General features: G+C 38.1%; 1 protein-coding gene and 3 non-coding genes across 6 annotated transcripts in view; 2 read left to right on the forward strand and 2 right to left on the reverse strand.

Annotated features, from left to right (window-relative positions):
• Window positions 1–23,803, reverse strand: part of LOC120417394 (coronin-1A-like) — a 65,923-nt gene that overhangs the window by 40,747 nt on the left and 1,373 nt on the right. The window lies entirely within an intron of this gene.
• On the forward strand, window positions 29–100 carry Trnae-cuc (transfer RNA glutamic acid (anticodon CUC)). Its single transcript has one exon. It is a non-coding gene; the product is annotated as a tRNA-Glu (tRNA).
• Window positions 404–475, reverse strand: Trnae-cuc (transfer RNA glutamic acid (anticodon CUC)). Its single transcript has one exon. It is a non-coding gene; the product is annotated as a tRNA-Glu (tRNA).
• Trnae-uuc (transfer RNA glutamic acid (anticodon UUC)) lies at window positions 775–846 on the forward strand. The gene has a single exon. It is a non-coding gene; the product is annotated as a tRNA-Glu (tRNA).

Below are 23,803 nucleotides of genomic sequence, written 5' to 3' on the forward strand. Positions count from 1 at the left end.
GAGCTTCTGGCGCCCAACCTCTCAATGATCCCATATTGTCTAGTGGTTAGGATATCCGGCTCTCACCCGGAAGGCCCGGGTTCGATTCCCGGTATGGGAAGTTTTTTGCAGTCACAATCACTATTTAGAAATTTCTTTTTCCATCCAATTGACGCTAATCTACATGAATTCAAATTACATGACAACTAACTTGCAGAATTTTTGATAGAAACTTGCCTCAGCTTTTTATTACACGATTTTAGTCGAAAACACTCGATTTCGGGTGAAAACATCGTATATAAGCTGTAATTGATCGTCAAAGTGCTGATATGCCGATATTAGGTTCCCAAGATAATCAAATGTCTTTCCACTTTTTTCTGGGATCTATTCCCAAAACCAGTAAATCCAAACTAATCAAAAAAGTTTCCCATACCGGGAATCGAACCCGGGCCTTCCGGGTGAGAGCCGGATATCCTAACCACTAGACAATATGGGACTGTTGAGAAGCACGGCTTCCAATCTCAAACTGGCGCTACGGCGCGAGACATGAAGAGATACGGCTAAAAATAACCCCCGAGCAATAAATTTGCTCGCAAACACGAACCAACAGAGGTAGTTCACGCGAAGCGTGCAAGGAAAACGAAGAGAATGAACTCGGCCGATGTTCAGCAGCGCAGGCTCGTAACTTGTCGGGTCGTGTTCACTGTGTTTGCCGATTTACTCGAGCAGTAAAGGATGAACGTTTTCCGGCCGGCAAATTTCAACGATTCGTGTTTGGTGTGTCATTTCAGTACCTCCCATATGGTCTAGTGGCTAGGATATCTGGCTTTCACCCAGAAGGCCCGGGTTCGATTCCCGGTATGGGAAATTTTTTGCGTCGCTTCTCAATGTGGAGGTCGAGGGGAATTCCCCCAAACTTTTTTGGCAATCAACCCGGGAAGATCGCAATCAATCTGTGTGAGCGCAAAGCCGTAAAGCAGACGAATTTAAAGCTCATTATCGGTGCGCGGGTAAAACAGTTCGTTCAGCCGCGGCGGCTCGGAAGAAAGCGCGCGTAATTAAGAAAAGTGTAATGTGTTGTGGCAGCACACAACATTTCTGTACACATCATTAGCTAGCCGTTAAGATCTTAGATTTGAACCGCGGTGGCGGCGCGGCCATAGAGTTCGTAGTCGGTATCGCGGAGGTATTAAGGAAGAGCGCACATTACACACCGAGTTCGCACTTAATGGGTACGAATCGAGAAAGTTTTGGTGCGGATTTTCGGGGAACTTTGATGTTTTCTTCGATTTAAGCTGCGGGAGATATGGCAGCCAATTAAGCAGATCGCTCACATCTCTTCCCGTTGGCGGAGCACGTGACACATTTCGCTGAACGGGTTAACGCGCCAAACAGCTATTCACGCGACGAAGAATCTCACGCCGCTCGCAGCCGGTTCCACTTTGGAGCTGGGTTTAGTTCTGCGCGCTGCTTTTTATTAGAATAAATTGCGCACATATGTTTAGTTGGTGCATGGGAAGCAAAAAAAAAGCATAATCTGAAATCGCTTTGGGAGGATCTATCGCGTGAAGTCGGCCAACAACGAACGGGTTGAGCGAAAGTTGATCGTAGGGTTAGTAAAGAATTAGTTAGCAATTGATTAAAGTGCACGGAAAAGCTCTGTTTGGTTTTGAAATAAATAAATTTCTACAAGTTTTGTATTACAGAATTAGACCTTCGAAAAGGTTTCTGATTTTAACATTCGAGATCAACAATTGTAAAAAAATAACAATTTCAGTGCAGGCGAACCTCCTCTTTGCCTGACAGTGCGATGCAAAACGGATTTAATTATGTCTAATTAACGAGCAGTGACCGTACGTTCTGCAGCTTCCGCCTTCGGGGTCTTAAGTCAACAGACGCCCGCAAGGTCTTTGCCGCGATCGGTACCTCGAGATAACGATTTATGAAAGGGTCGACCTTTTCCGAGCTCCACAATGGTTGAAAAGATCTTGAGCTTGACGGGAGGACTCTCGTTATCGATTCCCGCACAGGTTCTTAAGATCAACTCGCTTTGCTAGTCGTTGCTAGGTTTGTTAATTGATTTAATACTGTTACCGTCGATCGGTCAGGTCTTCAACGCCGCTGCGGAGTGATTTATGGTTCCGAACCGTCGAAAATTGCGATTAGCTAGGCGAGTCTTTCTCCTGAGGTGTAGACTCCACGGCTCAGTGTGAAAACAAACGGCATCGACCTGCCCCTAGCTTTGGGAGGTTGCTCTCGTTTAGTCGCGATTTCACCTCAACATTTCTTCTGCGTTGCAACAGCGTCGTCCGCGTGGACCATTTCTGCGGAATTACCTGAAACATAGAAAGAGAAAAGATACGGGAAATTAGCTGATTGCAATTTATTACGGAGGGGGGCAGATTAGAAGACACAGAAGAAACTAAAGTGAACCCCCCCGTTGCATTTGAATATGAAAACAACACAAAACATCTGAACCGGGCACATATCATTACCGAGGGGAGAGAGGGGAAAGTGTTAGAAAGACTGTTTAAATCAGAGTGAACAAAACGAGTCCAACGGCAAACTGCGAACAAAAGGGCGCCATCCGGGTGCCACCACAAGCACCATCATTCAGAGTGCGAAACACTGATGTGGTCGCAAAAAAGTGAAATTCAGCTAACTGGACTATCCGTGGAATCCTCTGGCATAGACAGGCGGACCTGATAAGCCTTGCAATTTGCATAAAAAAGTTAATCTACATATGTGAACAAGTTTCTGTTACAAAATGTTGAGCTTAAATGTCAACACATTAGTTGGATGTTGTGATTTATCCCGACTTTAGGAGGTCGTCGACCGCCCTGTGTCTTCCCACCGGAAATATCAACAACACTTTCTCTACGCTATCAGTCACAGTGGCGAATCTGCAAACTAGTCCACAATCTCTGGATTAACCCGCACCCAAGCTGAGAGAATTCGATTTGTAGCTCATCAAGCGGTTGGTCGGCACTCTTTTCACGTAACATCCCGACGACCTGGCGGTGTCCGGCGGGGGTCGTCGCCGGTTTGTAGAGCGTGAAGTTTCGATTCATGTGTGTGGATCTCTGTAGAGTAAACAACAGTTGTTGGAGCTCTTTCACTCTTTCTCGCTGTTGTTTTGCTTCGACGCTGGTGGCGCCTCCTGGGGCGCACTTGTTGGCGAGATGGTCGTTGATGAGACCGCCGCCGGTTGGCTTTGCGGCAGTCGAGTGAATGTCCCCTGCGGGGACCACTGTCACCAATGTGTCGATGATGGCACCAAGGAAGTCACGACAGTTAATTTGATTAAACCATGTAATTATCAGAACTGTGAAGACTACCAAACGAGACCTTCGTCGAACAATCTCCTCTCGAATACTCGCGGATAGTCTCGAGAGTTCGTACAGTATCCGACACTACCTTGAAATCGACGACGATCTGTCTGGCAGAGTTCTTTCTTCCACACTTCGCGCTTGTCGCTTGTGACCCTCGTTGATCCAAACTTGGCAACCGGACCTCGGATCAACACGGTTGAAAGCTGTAGCTATACGGATGTCCTTGGCTCTTCTCCGCTGCAGTCGCTGAACCTTCTTCATCGGATGAGAGGAAACGGGCAGCTACCGTTTTGCAGTGTAAGTTACAAGGTGTCCATATCCTGTGACCATCAAGAGCGCGGTCAAGCTTCGAAGTGAGTGGATTATTTATTAAGTCGTTAATCTTGAAGGTGTGCAAATCGACGGCACGTCGTTGAAGGTGGTCGTCGAAACTGCAGCCGTGATTATTGTATGGACGATCAACTAAATGAGTGCAATCGAACGCCTTGAAGTTCAATGGTTGTACGAGGTGTCGCGGCGACCTTAGTTGTTCCCCCCCAATGAAGTCATGACAGTTTTATTGTAGTCTACGGCTCAACTTGGAGCTTGTCGATTGTCGTTCCTTCGCCGATTTTGGCAGATGATAGGCGGTCTGGAGACCTTAAATAAATTCGATGATATTCCCTGACAGCCCACTGAATGCGTACAACTTTCGACAGTCCATCATAATCCGCTCTTTCTACCTCTCACCTGATTGATGGATCTAATTTGCCACGATTCTACAGATTGCCGTTCCATGCTACTTCACAAACAAATAGCGTATCCCGTCATGCCAAATTTGGAGTTCTCAAATTTTAAACGTTTCCAAAGCCCAATGCTTTCGCTTTCCCCTCTTTCTTCAACCTTCTGGTTCTTTCCAGTGATGGCCCCACAACTTCGACACTGGAACTCGTCACTGCGGACGACCCTTCTCGGGTTTCCTTCGCGCGGTATCGAAAACGTTTGCTCTCGAAACACCTGCCACTATTCATTGTGGAGGCCCAAACCCAATCTCTCGGCTTTGCAGTTGTTCTGGTTCCGTTTTGAAGATCTTCGGGCACTTCAAATTTCGGAGCGCTCGGGATCTGTGCGTTTGTGATGGGGTCGAGGAGGTTGTAAAGTATTGTGTGTGAAGAACTCGCTTTGCAGGGAAAGATCTCGAGAGGCCAATTTATTAGCTATTAAAGACTGGGTACAAGACATAGGGTTTGTCTACCTGTGTTTATGGCAGGGAATTAAGCTGGATCTTTTGGGACGTAATTTGCTTGAATCTTGAACCCTACAATCAGAGAAGTCCTTTTGGGGTAAACTCCGTAAAAAGTAAGTTTTATTCCTAGATAAAACATTGTAAAATAAAGGTTGAACCATCACTTGAAAGTTGTTAAATTTCTTCAGATTTCCTATGACTTCCATGACGCAAAAAAAGTGAGGTGAAGAATTCTTTTAAAACCCCACCTCAATCGGGAAACGTAATCGTAGGTATTGATTGTCGTTGACAAGTAGTGTTCGTATAGCACTCTCTCTTTGAGCTGACGATACTACTTCACTTGTGCAAACAGCTATAGTTATCAGCTGTTATCAGGCAGAGAAACTGTTTGCACAGGGTGCACTACAAAGTGGAGAATTTCATTCTATTCTTTCCATACGGCAATTACTGATGTTACGTTGCTCATACAGCGATAACCTGATTAGTGCGTCCTTCCCGGGAATTCCCGGGACAAAATTCCCGGGATTTTTACAAAGCCGGGAATTCCCGAATCCCGGAATTTTTTTATTTTTGTCCCGGGAATTCTCGAAATTGAAAAAAAAAAAACGTAACTTAATCCACCTTTAGATGGTTGGTGCCTTCCTCTCATTTATAGAGTGATTACAATCCCCTAAAGTGTCCACATGGTTTATGGATCTCCCGTAACGTGATCGCAGCACCTAAGAGGTCCTAATAAAAATAAGTGACGAGTAAAAAAAAACAGACTTCCTACAGACTTTTTGTCAAGATTACACAGACACCGCCTTTCAGGAAAATGGCATCCCTCTACAAGGCTTTTTTCGTAACGATCAGACGGGACCATTTGAGGTTATGCAAATTCAGACCATTTTTTAAACTGCTTGTAATTTTAGATAGGTAAGTCAGATCTTGAACATTCTTAAGGGTGCACAGCAACGAAGGAAGTTGTTGTCTTCTTATTCCAAAATTGTCAAACTTACGGACCCAATCCTGCAATAACGGGATTGTAAAATTAATCAAACTTTGTTGTAAATTACTTTGTGGACAGTAGTCTAGGGGATGAATAACAAAATATGTCGATAGTACCCGTAGTTTTGAAGATACTAAAATGTCTGTAACAAAAATCTGGGTGCAAAAGCTCTGGTTGATGTGCACCGTTAATCCACAAGAAAGGTCTTCTCATATGTTTTCTAAAAATATATAACATGTGAGGGTTTCATGAAAAAAACACCCTTTTTACCATAATTTTAATTTAATATGAAACAGATTTTTTCAACATAACTTTTTAAATACATGATAAAACTGCATGAATTTAAATAGCAACTTAGGGGACGTTAAGACGGATCGATTAAAACCAATCCGGCCAAAATCGGTTGAGCCTGTGACAAGATATTCCAGTGACATTGATTTGGTACATATGTCTACATACAGCCAAACACACAGACATTTGCTCAGCTGGTGATTCTGAGTCGATATGTACAAATGAAGGTAGGTCTAGGAGGTCTAACTAAAAAGTTCGTTTTTCGAGTGATTTTATAGCCTTTCCTCAGTAAAGTGAGGAAGGCAAAAAACAATTTTGGTATGAAAATTCAGATTTGGTTGAAGAAATAGATAAACAGTATAATATATAGTAATCGATAAGAATTTAAAAGCAATAAAATTTGTTTCCGGCATTTATCAGCATTAATTTGGATTATTAGGAAAAATTGAAAAAAAATTAGTTTACAGATCCGCAAAAACATTCTATTTAATTTTATATATTTTTAAAAGACTGGGTATTATACTTAAGTATATTAATGACTTTAAATTTGAAAAAAAAAACCATATTACATTTTTTTATCAAACACCGGCATCTGGGAAAATCTGGACAAATGTTACGAAATAAGACCGCTATTTAAGCCCAATTTTTTTGCTAAATGTTTTGAACGACTTCGGTTAAAACAGGAACAGAACTAAACAATTAGTTCACCGATTTCCAAATTTATTGCTCCAAAATCTCCTGCACCACCTTGAGACTGTAGTCTCAATTTTCCCCAGTTGGCGGTGGTAACGTAAAGATAATTTGTAAAATATGTTTTATATAAAACATGAAATTCAAAACTTATCTAAAATTTTACATTGACTGGTATAAAATGATGTCGCTACTTGTTTTTTAGACATTTTCAAAGAAATTTTTCAAGCGAATGTAAAAATAAAAATAAAATAAAATTTAATTTGAATCACATTGGAATTAAAAATTGTAGTTCATTTAAAATCTAAAGCAAAGAACAAAAAAAGAACAAAAAATTATCATCAATTAATATTATTGAGCTAATTCTATGATTTTGGGCTTGAAAAAAATATACAATAAAAACAAAGATTTTATGACTACTTCAATAATTTCCCGAGATCCCTGGAATTCCCGGGACTTCAAAAATATTTTTCCCCTTTTCTCAGGAAATTCAAAACCCGAGAAAATTGGACGCCCTAAACCTGATGTTATGAGTGAGGGTCAACCTTTTTTTTATTTTTATTTTCCATTTAAAATATTGTGATATTATAGCTCACAAATACAGTACTTGTTCTGTAGCATTGCTGAGAACGTCGCCCAGTTCAAGGTTCAAGGTTAATAGTGAAAATTTGTCTTTTCTTGATACTTTTCATGCTTTCTTTATGACTTACGTTTTTTTTGGTTTCATGAATTTTATTCATGATTTCATTTCATTCATGACTTCCAGAATTTGATTCATGATTACATGTATTTTTATTTTTTTATTGTACCCTCCAAATTTTATTCGCAAAGTTATGAATTTGTATGATTTCAATACAAAAATAGTCGCTGATAAATTTGCTGATTCAAGATTCCGTTGCAAATATTTTGAAAATAACGGATTTTTTGTAAGGAGGAAGGCAAAATGAGTTTTCCTATATTTTTTAATTTTTTTCTGAATAAATCATGTCCAATATTCATAGTTCAAAAAATCGTGGCGTAAAAATCCCGACATTTGTCTCTTCATAGTACAAAATCAATCTAAGTTGGGTTCTTTTGTTTTGACAAATTCCAACAAATGATTTCAACTAAATAGCACCAGTTTATACGCAAAACGTGATGACTGTCCAAAAAAAAACACGAGACGAAATCTACATAGCTTAACGCGATCTGAGCCGCTTATGCAACAGTTTTGAATGCTTTTTTCCACCGTTTTCCCCGAAATGATAGCACACATTATGTGTCTCATTTTTGCTTCTGTCGGAGTCGGTGGGTGACGCCTGTTGCTCTCATATTGCAACTTTGCAGCAGGTGGTGGCGCTGCTGTTGCATGCAAATATGGGCGACCACCTTCGTCGCCGACACACACGAAACGGTCTCATGTTGCTGCAGTTTGCGAAAAATTTATGGAAAAAAACGCCGCGAAAATGGCGACGGAATTGACGCAAGGTTGATGACGGTCACATGTGAGGGTTTTCTTTTTTTTATTGTCGGTGTTAATTTAAAGTTTTGTTGACGAAGCTAGAGCGGCCCGAGTTTCATTAGTTGCACAAACTTTTGTTTAGAGCACAGACAACAGGCGTGAACTGTTTGAAAGGTAACACTTTAGTATGTTTACTACCACCTCTAGAACATTCTGAGAGTTACAAATGAGCTGTCAATCGGTTGTTTGCCTAAATATTTAAAAAATGTCAACCAAGACACCAACAAGTTATCCGTCGTATCCAGAATCTCTAGAAAAAAAATCTATTTATTTTTTTTCGCTATTTTCAAAACGTTTACTCTATGATTCACCCCTAGAACAGGGTGCCCAAGACGCCCCATGGAACGGCACGTAACCCTCGTATCGTGTTACGTGATGGCGTTTGGCTACGGCCCAGAACGATGGGACGCCGGAACCGCACTTTGGACGGCACAAGGTTAAAAAATGTGCCGGCCATAGCTGATGGGTACATTCTCCGTTTTGTTTTGATTCTGTGTTTAGCGTTGTTTCGCGACGACGACGTGCACCTTGACACAGATCTTGGTGCGCTTCCTGCACGTTGCAGCTCTACAGTTTGGAATATATTCTCGAGAAAGTGGTTGTAAGTGCCACATAACATGCAAAGTTTTTTTTTTTTTGGGAACTGCCATGTTTTTGGGCACGTGTTGAACAGATTGCATTTTGGAATGCAAATTCGGGTCATGGCTTCTCGAAAAAATTAACCATTTTCGGGAAAACCATGTTTCAGTTATACCTGGAAAATACCTCGACAATATTTTCATTCTAAATACTTTACGACTCAAACGCCACCTAATTTGAATTCTGGTAATTTCCATAGATTTAGATATGGTCACTCACTGCTGTTGAAGATGTGACGCAAAATGAGCAAAGGTAACAACTCATATTGCCCAGCGGTCAGTGCTGTTCTCTATGGATCACATTTCGTATGCACGACACGGTAATAATATTTTTTTGCATAATAAATAGCAAATGCTCCTTTGGAATAGATGATTTGCGTTTATTGATCTTTTGGATTGGCGTCAATTATTACAACAAAAATGTTGAAGTGACGCTAAACTTTTTTTTTTGTAATTTTTGGTATTAGGCAATTTAAATGCCAGATTTAGTCATTTGAACTGGTACCATAAGTTTAATATACTTTTATAATCTGTGCCTTTGAAATGTAAGGCTTGATTGAATAGATTAGAAGTTATTTCGATTGGAAAGTTATTTAAAAATGAGTATTAATTAGGTGACACTAAGAAAAAATATTTTTTCACAGCATCCAACTTAAAATTGGTATATCTTGGTATTGGTATATGGTAAAATATTTTTGGCGTAATTGCTTTTTCTTCACAAAATATTTTTGAATCTATTTTTTTCGGAAATTTCAACCAAACAAATTCTATAAAAAATAAAAACTGTGCACTTTATCAAGAAGTTAGGTCATTTTGGATTGCAAATTTAATTTTGCATCTAACATTAAAGTTTTTAAATTTTGTATAGCCATTTTTTCGATATTTGAAAAACAAATTATTGGGAGTTTTACTTTGAGTGATAAAAATGTGAAATAAAAAATAAAGAATATTTCTCCGTGTACCTATTTCACTGAATAGTCCTAATCAAAACCTACAACTTTATCAAAAAGTTATGTCATTTTCGATTGAAAATTTGATTTTGCATCTAACATTGAATTTAAAATTGTGTATAACATTTTTTCTATATTTGAAAAACAAATTCTTGGGAGTTTTACTTTGAGTGATTAAAATGTGAAATAAAAAAAAATAGAATATTTCTCCGTGTACCTATTTTACAGAATAGTCACAGAGTAAGACAGAGTTCCCACTGCATCTTGATTGTTGGTTCAACTTGGAGGTACATCGCAGGTACATCGCACGCCTGCTACCAGCAATCCTTATGGAGCCAAAAAATGAAATTACATTTCTTCTGACTGGTCACTCTGGGTTACTCTGTGGAATAGTCCTAATCATAACCTACAACTTTGCAAAATCCTTCTCAAGATACTTATGCGGTAAAACCAAAAAGGAAAAATGGCTTATTTTGACATAAGAAATACATAGTCGCAATTTCATCCAAATAAAAAAAAACAAAGGAAGCTCTATTTTCAAAACGGAAAATCACTCAGAATTATGTTTAATGCATTGAAATTTAAAAAAAAAATGCCTAAAAAGATCCAATTTGTAATTGTTTTTAATGACTATTATCCCCAACACACGACACACACAAATTCAATAAATTCAGGAAAAAATGATTCGGTGGGAATTTTCAATCGAAAAAGTCGGTGCAGTTTTGAGTCCCAACAAACCATTGAATTGAACCTGTACTAGCAGATTTGGAAAGTATTTTCAACAAGTAAACAGTATTCCACAAGTTAATTGAAATTAAGGTACTGTACTTACATTGTGAAGAATAAATATGACTTAATGATACTAAATGCATGCAAATGTTTCAATTTTGATGAAATTCTTTCAAATTTGTGTCAACAAATCAATAATTTTGGCAAAAAATAAAATTCCCGGGTCCCGGGAATTCGCGGAAAATTGCTAAATCCAACTCTCGGTTCCCGGGAAATTTAAAATCTCGAGATCGTCACCCTCTACCACAGTCAACTGTTAATAATTTAAAAAATTCAAATCTGAGCTGGATGATAAGAGAAATTCGATGAGCAGTGATCCGCTAACATATGAGAGTACAATACCTCGCGCCAAAACCACAATCTCTGTCGTTCCGTTATTGATCGACCTGGTGCAAGCTCCTCGGAAATCGCTTATCACAGCCTTCGCCGTCAAACAAAAGATGGCGTGCCGCGCCAAACAGACCGACTGCCGCCGCCACTAAACCGCGGTGGACCACACACTTTCCGTTGACCAAGTCGCCACTCTGTTACGTAATTATATATAGGCTAATGCCGCCACCACCACCACATCACTTTCGGAGACTCCGGGGCGTCACCGTCAAAGCCAGATTGTGTGATGGCCACCTGCACGCCATCAAAACATGAACATGAACATGAAGTGTGGACACATCAACAAAACAGCAGGGCTCGATTAGACGGTCTATCGATTTTTACTGTGGAATGACACCGTGAAGAGCGGGTATGGTGGACAACACGTGTACTCAACTGCTTCTTTTTGTACTCAGCTTGGAAGAAAACTGTTTACGTATTAAAAATTCATAATATGACTCTTTTTGTTGACTTCCACTCCAGTGAACCTGCTGCTGTCCCAGGTCATGGGAGTTCACGTTCGATGGAGCACAGACATGTGCGCTTGGCACTTCTTGAATGTTGTACTAGAACTATTTTTGTAATTGCCATGAACCCAGCTTGCTCATTAGTGTCCACAGGAACCAGGAACGACATTGATTTGGCATGACTGCATATCTACGACTATGTTCAACCTTAAATGACGAGGTCTGTGTAATCATGCTCAAAACAACTAAATCATTGGTCTATGAATCCTCCTTTTACATTGAGTTCAAGTACCGCTCCATCTCCCGGGTAATTTCAGGCAAATTTCACGGAAAGAGTGCAAATAATTGTATCCCCCTTGCGGCGATGATGGGAAATGAGCGCCTCCCTGGGTCTTCAACAATTGTGTATACCAAGAAATGCCCCAGGGATAACTGTGTGTTGTACTCAACTTAAGACCCGATGGGTGGTGAGCGCCCAGCTCGACTTCCTCGTATAAACCATCTCCACAGGCAGAGACATTGCGAGATGGCGGAGATGTGTAACGAAACGCGTGGCACGACTAGCCGCCACCCCTTGGCTTATCAACTGTCGCAGCAGCAGCTAGACAATTCGCACAACAACGGACGCCAAAGGATACCGACTATGCCCGTGCAGAGCTCGACAAGTGTGTTTTATGTCTTCTTCAACGGACTGATGCAAAATGCACTCCCCAAGATATCGCGTGCTCTGTGATTAGCTAGCGGACCGCCGCGCCACAGGGTCCGTGTCACCACCACAGCTGGTCTTTGGCGCCGCAGGGGGTCATTAAACCATAGACTTGTGGACAGTGATAGTCTTCGTGGAAGCTGAGCTTGAGGATATATGAAGTTATGTTTGCAAATTGAATAACTTGTGGTGGCAAATCCATCGTGATATTGGTAAACAATAGAGAGACAATAATTCAGACCAACTGGTCATCGTTTGAAAGGTCGTAACTCGTTCGCCGATGCGTAGTGCGTGTTCATCGGAATGAAGAGGTTCGCACCACCGTGGACCATGCCACAGCCAATTGTGACGGGGCTAGTAATCTGTGCCATCATCGGCCTTTCAACCATCAGCTACCGTTTGGCGTTGAAGCTCATGGCGCGTTCGTTTGAAGCATACGGTCAAAGTGAAGCCATAGATTCGGACGGATTGCCCGAGGAACTCGGGAGAAGCTGCCGACGCCAGCGATGATGGGCGTAGTAGATGTTTAATCATACAGCCTGTCTACTGAAGAAAGGTAGGGGATTGCGTGCAATCGTTATCAACGCAGCGGCTTGTGGAGATTGAGCGTGGCCGCCATCAATTATGGTGATTATCATATCGAAATGGAAGCGGCGCGAGCGCACGCGTTTTGTTATTATTTTGACGCGAAAGAAAGGGAGTTTGAAGTGGGTAGGAATGTTTGTTTTAAACTAAAATGTTAGCGCTTATGTCACTGATTGATTGCAGTTGAAGTATCAAAAACTTTTAAATCCAACATATAACGTTTTTAATTGAAACATATTCTACAACCAGTTTTGCTTCAAACCATCACAATTTTATATCTATCTAAATTTTTTTGTTAGGTTTATTACAATCACAAAATCAACATTTCAAAAGGGCGCTTTTTTTATTTTGATGCATTCCTAAATTAAAAAAAATCAAAATTAAAAATGACACGAATTTTAATAGGTACTTTTGAGTTTAGAAAAATTCAAGATGACAATAATTTCATTATATCAATGAAGGTATTTCTATGGCGAAACATATTTTTTCATGTAAAATTTTATTTTTTTAAACTCAATAAAATTGGACGCCCAATTCGATGGCGTATCCGTATTCTAAATGTCAAAAATTGAAAGACATGTCATTTTGAGGGAAATTTAATGTACTTTTCGAATCTGCAATAATCATGAAAGGTAATTTTTTTCATATAGAACAAAAAACAATCTGAATTTCACAAAAAAAAAATTTAAACAGGTGATGATGTCCCCGCCCGTGTGGATCAATCGGACCGCGCACTGGGCTCACAATCCAGAGGTCGCCGGTTCGAATCCCGCGGCGGGCGCTCTAAAATTCTTTGTGTAAATATGGGTATTCGGCGCCGTCGCTCCGTGCCATACTTTCATACACTTAGGAGCCCAGGGCGGCGAAGTCCTTGTAGATAAAAAAAAAGGAAGACACTAGTGGTTGGTACTAGCAATGGTGGCCGACAGCTATAACGTCAACTTCGTATCGTATCGTAGGTGATGATGTTATAGCCATTTTTTACAATTTTTACACCTATAACTTATTCGTGTGCTTTCGAAAGTAAATTCTTCAAAAAGCTCAGCAATTTTTTTATGAAAATGATGATTGGACGTTTTATGTAGCTCGTGAATAGCTAGAAAGCGATATATTTTTTCTGAAATAAATAAATAGGGGTTTAAACTTTGAAAAACTGGTTAAATATTCAAAAACATCACTTTGAAAAATATCGTAAAATTCTGATAACTTCTTCAGAATACTTGCCAACCTCTTATGTTATGCATTTTTTTTGTGCTCTACCCTGTAACCCTGCAAATCCTTATACTTTTTCGAATTTTGAGTACGCCATTCGCCATTCGAGTGCGAATTTTGACTTAGGCTCATTTCCAAATATTTAAATGTTATTAAAGTGTGAGAACGCAGATTTTGAGAAAACAAATGCGTTTAAACGTGAATTTTCAAGAAACGTTTTTCCGTAGGACACAAATTATAAGAATAGTGTTATTTTTAAATTTTAGTCATTTCAAAGCTCTATGTTTTAAAGCTAATTATCTCGCAAATTAAAAAGAAAATATAGAGACAAAAAAAACTCGAGACTGTTGAGATAGTTTTCTAAATATAAATTTTTTATAAAGATTTTTTCCCTTTTTTTTAAAAAAGGCGGTTGAGTTATTCTCCCCGAAATCGACCTTTCTAAATTTTCTTTTCTTTGTTGTTTTGGCTCCAAACTTTGTGATGAGGTTTTCCTATGACCAAATCAGCTAAATCTGAGTTAGTCATAAGTTCGTCCATACTTACAAGTCTCCATAAAAATTTCACAGCTGACCATATAAAAACAAAGTCTTAATATTGTATTTGGGAATAAATTATGATCAATTTGGTATCATAGGCAAAATAGTCGTTAATGAAGAAAGAAATCAGAAAAAAACAGTAACTCATCGAAAAATGTTCAGTATTTTTTAAAATTATGTTTCAAACGAAAAAAAAACACCGATTTAAAAAAAATGTTTGAGAGGACCAAAAAACCGCTTTTCAGATTTGATGTTCAGCAAGAGCAAAAAATATATAGGGGAAATATAACCATTTTAATCACTCTAAGCCGTTCGACCAATTCTCATCACTTTTACCGTTTTCCGCTATTAAATCAACATTTTCAGATGTATCAACAATGGAGAATTACTTGCTCACTTTTATTTGAGCTATTTATTACTGAGGAACAGTCAAAAACACTTTATGAAAGCTGTAATTCATGATCAAAGTGCTGATAGGCCGATAATAGAAATAGGCTGAAAAAGGATACAGTTCCCCTAGCAGTTAAACCTGTTTTTTTTTAATTATTGGCGATTTTTTAAAGACATCGAAAACAAGGTCGATTTTTTTTTATTTCTCCAAGGTTGCCGTTTTTTGCCAATTTCTGAGATTATTTCTGGAGTTTTTTTTTTTTTGAAATGGTCCAATAAACCAAATTTTTAGTTTTTGCTTTTTGGGTGTTTTTTAATACCCCTGACTCAGGGTGAGATTTCTAAAGCAACCAATAATTTTGCAATATGGACAATATACTTGAAAAATTTATAAAACTTGGTGAACATATTTAATTTTGCATGCATGCATTCTCGGATGTTTTGTATCCGGTATGGTATTTTATTGGAGATTGTCAAACTCACCAAGTCACCAATTAGTAAGTGTATTAATAAATATATTATTAAGTCAAAGAAAAAAAAACATATTATTGAATTTGGGTAAAAACGGCGAACCAATTACAGTTTCTATCAATAAACATCCGATACCATTTTGAAACAATACCTAAAATTATGTTGTATTTACATCTCGGGTGAGTTTTCAAAAAGCCGTAAGAGCCACCGTGACCTCCGACACTAATATTCGTTTTTCTTCAAATTGAAACAATATTTTTTTTTTAGTTTCGGGCACTTGAAGGACGTGAAGATGAACAATCTTAATCATTTTTGAAATTGATTTTTTGTGAGTATGTCGAATGCCGATGAAAAAGAGGCTTTGTTTACCAATGGCTCTGACGTCCTTTTGAAAACTAATCCGAGACATGTTTTATTACATCATATAAACTGATTCAAATATAGTTTCAAACAACATTTGATCATTTATCATTCTCGAACCATTGCCCATCTGCCTGCATCGTGCGCCCTATAATTCAGCCAAAAAAAGGGCGCCCAACAATTATTGCACAATACCTCAAGACCAAAATTAGGCGCCCAAAGTGATCGCCATTGTACGAGTGGGTAATTACCCAGCCGCCCCAGACATTGCCGATTACAAAACGACGCAGCAGTGAACATCCCTAATGAGGCAGATGCGAGATGAAATGATATCTCTGGTGAATACATTTTTTTTGCTTCATCCGATCCGTTACACTTTCGTATAGAAAAAAAAAACTGCTGCAAACGCGAACGTAAACAAATAAACATATTGTATATGACGGGGCCTGTTGATGTTATTGTTGATGCACTTTGCTTCGTGCAGATCTCTCGGCGAGTATAAGCCTAGAAGAAGAGTTATGATGGGTGCTTTGTTGGTCTTTTGCAGCGCGGATTGCAATTGCTTCTCGAGAGATGATGTGGCCGCTGCTGGCAGGCAGACAATTTATGGAAATAACTGGAGGAAAAGTGTTTGTACGCGCAAGTGTGCAACACAGCACACATTATATTACAGTTGGCAATAACAGTTTTGTCTGATATGCACACAATTCGAAGTTATGTTTGTGGTATACCATTTGCAATCGAAAGAGATACATGTCCGGGACAATCCTGGTACCAGATATCGATTGCACTGGAGTTGTAGTAGTCATTCTTTAGGGGGGTACCTCTCAGCTCCAGACGTCGTTACGCTCTGTAAAGACCATGAAATGTGCATCAGCGTCAGTATCGATCGATTGAACGCTTCAGGTACAAGTGCCTTCTATACCTCCCCGAGGAGATAAGATAACACCGAGGGGTTCGTCATTCCCTTGTACAGGTCTCAAATCAGGTAACAATTTCCTGATTGTGGTGTGCGCTATCGAACTCGAATGGTGTCTGATAAAAAATTTAATGCATTTGTCAACAAGTGTCATCGACAATTAATTTGACAGCAGCGGTTCGGAACAAACACACATTCCCCACTGGTGATAAGAGGGTCGTCCTCCCCTACGGCGGAATATGAGGAGAGAGAGTGAGGTTAAGGTTTGGGCTGGCCTCGTGGCAAAATAGTAAAAGAGAACGATGACAACAGACGATTGGTCACGTACAAGGTCGGTGTCTGGGTAAATGAATTTATCTGGAAACTCATCGTTTCGATGATAAAAGGAAAGTGAATTATGTAATGCAAATTGAAACTAGCTCCAGGTGCCCTTTCAATCTAAATTCTTACACGTCTAGAATAACTTGCCATCTAATTTTACAGTACACTCAACCACCGGTGGTTGGTAACTTTTTCGTTTGACACTTTTTTAGTTTGTACCCCGTTGGTTGGTCAAAATGTGACGAACTGTCATTTTTTACACGGCGCTAACGCACACTATCAAAACAAACGTTTGATAGTGTGTGAACTTCGTGTAAAAGGGGTGTCAAACAAAAAAGTGACCCCGTTCGTTTGACAACAGTTGGTGTCAAACCATCGGGGTTTGAGTGTATACAAATCATAATTATCTATAATGAATAAATGCATACATTCTTTGGGACACCCTACTACAGTTCAGACTTAATTATCAAAAACCTTCGTAAAAAAAAGCTTAGGATCATCGAATCTTTAGATAACCAAGGCTTTGGATAATCAAGTCTGCACTGTATCACTGTATACAGCAGCGATTCTCAACCTTCTTCTAGGCTGGTACCCCCTGCCATGTAAATCAAGTAGGCCCGGTACCCCCGTTGAGAATCGCTGGTATACAGCAATTTCATGTCAAACGATGATGTCGTCGAAGCTACAAATAATTTATTATTTTTTTTTTAGAGTTGTGACTTTTTAGGCAAACCTATAAAAACGCATGTTTCAGGACCACTCCAACTTTTCCATGACGAGTCTATTTATGAAGTTTAACATGATCCAAATCTGAGTCCGTTTAAGTTGGCACATAGAAGTTACCTGAAAATTTACAGGGTGACCACTCAAATCCCATTTTCAAATTACCGAAATTTCCAGAAACTCATTGAATTATCATTTCTTATCAGAAGAATGATTTCAAACAAAAAACTCTTTATAAAAAAGTAAATATCAACCATAAAAAAACTAAATGGGTTATTCTTTACCAATTCACACAAAATCGGGGAAAGGTGTACCGACCCTCTTCGATTTGCGTGAAACTTTTTCCTAAGGGGTAACTTCTGAACCTGATCACGAATCCGAGGTCCGTTTTTTATATCTAGTGACGGTGAGGCGGTACGATCCCTTCTATTTTTGAACATGCGAAAAAATGCATGGTTTTCAATAACTTGCAGCGTGAAATAATGATGAAATTTGGTGTCATAGGGACTTTTATGTAAAATTGTACGCTTAATTTGATGACGTACTCAAAATTAAAAAAAAAAACGTATTTTTCATCGAAAAAAAACACAAGCAAAAAGTTTTAAAAACTCTCCCATTGTTCGTTACCCAGCTATAAAAAAAATGGAACATGTCATTTAAAGGAAATTTAACCCTCTTCTGCCCAAATTTTTCTTCGAAATTTTTTATTTTTCCCGTGTTGAGGAGGTCATTTTGAGCAACTTTTGTTCTACGAAAAACTTTACTTTTCTTGTTTAATATTTTCTTATTTTATTTTTAAGTAATTAAAATTGCGTTTATCTTGTTCAACTTATCTTTGTTTTTGGTAGTATTAAGCCTATTCTACCAACTCCTATAATTACATTTTGCTTGTCTAATTTTTTCATGTTTTTATTGTCACTTTTTGTTTGTTTTTCACTTTTTCTAGCTCTAGAATGGCAACATTATCATTTAAATTGTAGAAAAAATGCGTAGAGGCATAGTCTAGGACACTACAAAAATTACTGCATACTTCTTTTTACTTAAAATGTATATAGAAATGTGATCTGTTTTTTTCAAAACTCTTTCAAAACTTTTTTTCGTAAAATCACGATAACTCGTGATGTTTATAAGCAAACCCCTTATGTCTATACATCAAAATTTTTGTAATTGTCTGCTTTACAACTTTGTAGAACATTGTTACACTCTAAAAAATAACCCTGCAAAGTTAGAAAAAACACGAAATTTTAAAATGAAAAATTTTGTTCTAAATGAAAAAATGACCCTTCTGGGACAATGTAGATTCGAAAAGTACATTAAATTTCCCATAAAATGACATGTTCCAAAATTTTTTACAGTCGAGTAACGGAAAATGGGAGAATTTTTAAAACTTTTTTAGTGTTTTTTTCGATGAAAAATACGTTTTTTCGGAATTCTGAGTACGCCATCAAATCGGGCGTCTAATTTTACATAAAAGTCCCTTTGACACCAAATTTCTATCTCATCACCGTTTCAGGCTGCAAATTATTGAAAAACACCTCTTTTTTCGCATGTTCAAAAATGGAAGGGGTCGTACCGCCCCTCCGTCACGAGATATCAAAAAACGGACCTCGGATTCGTGATCAGGGACAAAAGTTACCCCTTAGGACAAAGTTTCACGCAAATCGAAGAGGGGTCGGGGCAACTGCTGTGTGAGTTGGCGGAGAATTACCCATATACAAATAGGATAGAAATCGCGATTTGAAAAAGAAATGACCATTTACGTCAAAAGATCCGTAGTTCCTTGATTCGCAACAATGGTCAATACAACCATAATCCGAAAACCGTTAGTTCAACAGATCAACGAATTTTGTCCGATATCATTACATCATTGATTGATCAAGACTCTATGGACAATTTGACATAAAAGAATGCCTAGTATTCTACATCAATCAAAGTTTATTGACAGCATTACTCTAACTTAACAATTGCAACTAAATTTATCATCAAATAGATTTGGAAAGCATACAGATTTATTTTAAATACTAGAGGTGGGCAAAAAAAGAGCGAACCACTCAAAGAGCCGGTTCACTAAAAAGAACGAACGAACCATGGCTCACAAAAAAAGAACCGCGGTTCTTTTTTAAACTCCAGTCTTTCCAAAGAACCGTTCCGTTGAGATATTTTTTAAACTTGTTATAAAAATAATTCATTGAATTTCGAACAAATCGAAGCATAAAAATTGTTTTTAGTATTGAAAATGCAATTCCAAATTTAAAAAATAATTGCTTATAAAAATAAATCCCAAAATTGCATTTACATTGTGATCATACATTAAAAGTATTACCCGAGTACGAATTTGAGCATTTAAAATTGCTTAGCTTGTAAAATATTACCAAAACTCTAATAAATATCTAAGAGATTCTGGATTCATTAGTTCAATTTTAGCAAAAATAAACGCAATTTTAAAATTTATAGCAATTCCTCCAAAATCCTAGATTTAAGTTTTGATGTCAATTATTTGAACGTTTAGGTTCGAGTAGAAATGTTGACATAGAGACCGCCAAGACCTATTGTTTTCACGGACATCTTCTTGGTTTCTGATTTTTTTTAAGTGATTTATAAAAGTACAATGTGAAATTACTTTAAAAATCACACCATTCTTAAAAATAACCTTTTTATCGAAGTTTTGAAAAAGAGCGAAAGAGCCGTTCAAAAGAGCGGCTCTTTTTGATGAGCGAACGAAAATGAGCGGCTCCTAAAAAAGAACGGTTTTGCCCACCTCTATTAAATACTAATGCTAAGCAACAAATCAATTGTACTATCCTGAAGTCCCACCTAAATCCCACATTGTGATAGTGAAAAAGTCACAGAAGCAGCGGTGTCTTGTGCAATTGTGATATTTTCACTATCGGAGAACTACCTAGTTCACGAAGACAGCTTATCGGTCAACGCTTAAGCCCTGGGGCTGCGGCAAAGCGAGTTCTCGCAGCATGAAGTGGTGTCCATAGTGATTATAAAAAGAATGCATACCTAAATTTAAACTAATGCACTCGGATCAAATCATGCCCCTTGACTTTACAAGGCCCAGGGAATTTGTACCAACCTAAGTTACTAAAGAAAAATTTTAGATTACTTTTTCAAAACAATCAATGCGCCATGGGTTTTCTATGTACATTTAATTAAATTTGCAAATTGTACAAAACACAAAATTATTCAAGAGTTTGAACGTAATTTTCTAACAAGTATGCTTGGAATTCCCGACCTTTTGACAAAAAATCACTAATTCCCGACTTTTTCCCGATTTTTTGTCTTTAAACGACGTTTAGTAGTTTACATTGAGTATCTGGTGCATTCCCTATATATAAATAAATCCCAAAAAATGTTATACATATTTGCCTTATATTTCTCTTAAACTTGAAAAAAAAAACAAAAACACAACCAGCCCGTTTCGGTCGGGTTGCGATTGTTATTCTTTCCCATTTCGAGGGCTTTATTTGTTCAGGTCCATCTTGAAAAGCACACAAAGAGTCCACCTTAAAAAAAATTCAACCCAAGAAAGGTCGCCGCCAGAACTTCCGCTTTTTACGATGACGGGACGTGCGTGTATACAACCGAGGCGTGTGTTTTTATTTGGACGAATTTAGCCTCTTTTTTTTGGGAGACTTGAACCGGTTTCTTCACGCGCTGTCTTTTGAATTATCTTTTGTTGCATGCATCTTTTGGTGCAAGCCGATCCAAATTTGGCATTTTTTAATTTGATTGTGGGACTTCCAGCTGACTCGACCCTGGATGACGTTGCTGTTGGCGAGAGAGGATGTTAAAACTTGTTTTGATGGGCTGCGTGACGGCTTCGCAGACATGGTGAATAATTGAATTTTGAGGGTGGCTTATGAGATTTGCAACGCAGATTTGGCCACATCTGAGTGTCAGATTAGCAGCGTGCTGTTTAAAGATCCTTTTTTGGTATACAGTCCTGAAGTTCAACTTTTCAGCACTGTATTTCTTGGTATTTCTTTTCGATATTTTTTTATTCGCTATAGGATAGAATAGTACTTTTTGAAACTATGTATGTGGATAAATGTTAACATTTCAAACAAAGAATTGTTCAAACTTTTTCGAATCAGTAATGTAAAGAGCAACCGGTGTACACCTGCTCAAAAGCACACCACAATGTAATCTAATGCAACCCAGCTGATCTTTCGCATAACTGTTGCTAAATTGGACCAGCTATCTGCAGCTGCTGCAGCTCCGGTGCCCTCCAACCCGGTGTCCGTTATCCATCAGGTCGGATGGGGGTTGGAGCAATTTTCCAACGCTTTTCTCGCGTGGCACACAATGTCGGTGCGATGCACTGCTCTTCCAGAAAGCCACCTTTATCTTGGCCAAGTCTCTCGTGTTCAAGCTACAATTCCACGTCCGACGGAGAGGTTTTGTTAAAGTTTATTTTTTCGTAAACTACAATTTTATCGCTTCTTGAATGCTCGTCCATCTTCCTCAAACCGAGAAGTAAGGCATACTTTTTTTTTTTGTTTTTCTCACACGTGTGCCGTAAAATGTGGGCTTTTCCCCGCCGGCGAGAAGGGGTTATGTGGTGATCCGCCAACACCGCCAAAACGCGTTGAAATTCCTATCATTAAGGCAGTGCGCATCGCGCATCGCTGGAAAGGCAGCAGAGGGTCAAACGCAAGTGCAAATTGATCGTTAAATGTGAAGTAAAGCTGACGCTGCCCTGCCCTGGCCAAGATGTATACGAAGTAGTTCACGCAGCTGCTCCTCGTCGTTGTTGGATGGATGATTTGGTGCTAATTTGGGGGAGAGCGAGATTGTGATGCAATAAAAGTTTTTGGGGGTTAATCGTCTTGAAACATATGATTTTTTTTCCTCACTCTTTTTTATGATTTTTGGTTGCTGATTAACACTGCGTTAAATTGGATCTTTTGAGCAATGACCCACATATTACGACGTGTTTTCATCATGCTTGTTATGATATTTTTTAAATATTTCTTTGGAATTTAATGTATTATTTAGAAATTTGTTTTTTTTCGGTTATGATTAAGATATGATTACAATTACTCACCCACGTTCTCAGATAGTTGTTATTAAAGACTCTTGATACTCTCCAGGCGCAACATAGCCGACCACGTTTTTTATGTCCTTTTATTAAACATTCCTGAGAGATCAAAATACTCAGCGGTGAGAGAGCGTAGTCAAGGTAAAGGGGGAGAAGTGATAGAAAAGAATTCTTTTATGCTTCTCACAAGCTTCAGTAAAGGTCGCCTCACTCTCTGATTTTTTGGGGCAGGAATCATAAAATGATACTTTTTTCTATCACTCACTTACACTGAGTTTACAATCTTATTTACACAGTTTACAATCGATTGCACAAGTTTATTCTATGACAATTTTCTTTTTATGCAATGGGAGAAGGTGGGGCAAGTGTAACAAGCTAAGGAAATGCTCGTTAAACCCTATTAAAAAATGAAGAATCTGTCGAATTATTTGATAATCATCATTTTCTAGGTCTTGACTAAGACTTTGATGGAACAAGTTTCTAAATAAATCAAGTTTTGCACCTTGAAAAATGATTTTAAAATTATTGATTTTCAGTAACCTTTCACTAAAATCAGTGTAAGAGTAATTCTCTAGAAAAAATCTGATCAAATTGGCAAACAGAAAAATGCTTTCCCATTTTTTTATTTTACAAATAAAAGTTAAATTCCAACAAAACATTGTTTTCGAGATTTTTTATATGCTTCAGAGTTTGGGATTTTTAGGTGCAAAAATTGTTTTTTAAATTACGATTTTCAGCTAATATATCGGAATTATGGCTAACAAAATTTCATTTTCAATGCAAAATGAACTTTGCAATCGATAATGACTCTACACATTTTTTGATTTTTAAACAAGTCGTATAGAGATTTTTTTTTTAAACAAGTCGTATAGAGATATGAAACACAATAGCTTATAGGACCTAAAAAAAAGCATTGAAAAAATGGAAGATAATCATTTATAGTTTTTTTTAATAAATTTATTTTCAAACCATTTTCAATCATTTGATGAAGAAAAAGCACCCCTGCCAAAAATATTTCGAACTTTCGGCAGCTGAGGCCTCTTAATAGTTTTATATTGTTCAAAATGGGTTTTCCCAGTGTCCATATTTTTCAACTAAAAATATCTTGGCAATTGTAAAACCTATTTTCAATGTCAAAAAATTTAACTGATGTGAAATTTTTAGCTCTGCTCAATAAACATATTTTTAGGAATTGAAAAAAATTACCAGTAAAAATGTCCAAAATAAGTGTTTTCTGTCCATTTTCAAAGTATGGCTTAGTTTAAAATTGTTTTAGTTCGTTTAGTTTGTAGCGTTTTCATATTAACT

The sequence above is a fragment of the Culex pipiens genome, chromosome 3 (assembly GCF_016801865.2).
Source record: "Culex pipiens pallens isolate TS chromosome 3, TS_CPP_V2, whole genome shotgun sequence".
Lineage (NCBI taxonomy): Eukaryota > Metazoa > Arthropoda > Insecta > Diptera > Culicidae > Culex > Culex pipiens.